Source organism: Saccopteryx bilineata, chromosome 1, assembly GCF_036850765.1.
Source record: "Saccopteryx bilineata isolate mSacBil1 chromosome 1, mSacBil1_pri_phased_curated, whole genome shotgun sequence".
NCBI classification, from domain to species: Eukaryota; Metazoa; Chordata; class Mammalia; order Chiroptera; family Emballonuridae; genus Saccopteryx; species Saccopteryx bilineata.
Window position 1 is genome coordinate 11,932,532 of NC_089490.1, and position 978 is coordinate 11,933,509.

A 978-nucleotide genomic window follows, 5' to 3' on the forward strand; every position below is an offset into this window, starting at 1 on the left:
CGGTGTCTGGAGCGGGGATGGTGCCCAAGATGTAATCAATGACAGCCAGACACGACACGTATTAGCTTTTTAAAAAAATCTCACAGCTGCCTGGCAAGGTTGCTGAAGCTGTTAGCCCATTTTACAGATGGGACAACTGAGTTGAAAGGGCTGGCCCAGTCACAGCGCTCTTTTTTTTTTTTTTTTTTTTAATTTACTGAAGTGAGAAGCAGGGAGGCAGAGAGACAGACTCCCACATGTGCCCGACCCGGATCCACCTGGCATGCCCACCAGGGGGCAAGGCTCAGCCCACCTGGGGCATTGCTCCTTCTGGGCCAGAGCCATTCTAGCACCTGAGGCAGAGGCCCTGGAGCTGTCCTCATGCCTGGGCCAACTTTGCTCCAGTGGAGCCTTGGCTGCAGGAAGGGAAGAGAAAGATAGTGAGAAAGGAGAGGGGGAAGGGTGGAGAAGCAGATGAGTGCTTCTCCTGTGTGCCCTGGCCGGGAATCGAACCCGGGACTTCCACACATCGGGCCGATGCTCTACCACTGAACTAGCCAGCCAGGGCAGTCACACTGCTCTTAACACAGCAAAGGCCATTATTTGAACTCAAGAGTCTGGCTTCAGGGTCCACTGTGCTTTTTTTTGCCTCTCAGGGTTTGCTGCGTGAGCTCATAGATGGTCACAGCTTGGAAACGGCCCTTAATGAACATGGCCTGGTACAGAGTCTGCAAACCTGCTCCTCCTTCCCCGAGCCATCCCCTGGCCAGGTGTCTGAGCACGATGAGTCTGAGCTGACCAGCTGGGACAAACACATCCTTCTTGTGTGCTCTTAGGCTAAAGAAGCCAAACCTGAGGCCCTGGCCAGTTGGCTCAGTGGTAGAGCATCGGCCCAGTATGTGAAGTCCCGGGTTCGATTCCCGGTCAGGAGAAATGAACATCTGCTTCTCCACCCTTCCCCCTCCCCCACTTCTCTCTCTCTCTCTCTCTCTCTCTCTC

General features: G+C 54.4%; 1 non-coding gene across 1 annotated transcript; it reads right to left on the bottom strand.

Moving 5' to 3' along the window:
- Positions 1-471: 471 nt before the first annotated feature.
- On the bottom strand, positions 472-547 carry TRNAI-GAU (transfer RNA isoleucine (anticodon GAU)). Its single transcript has one exon. It is a non-coding gene; the product is annotated as a tRNA-Ile (tRNA).
- Between the last annotated feature and the right edge of the window lie 431 nt (positions 548-978).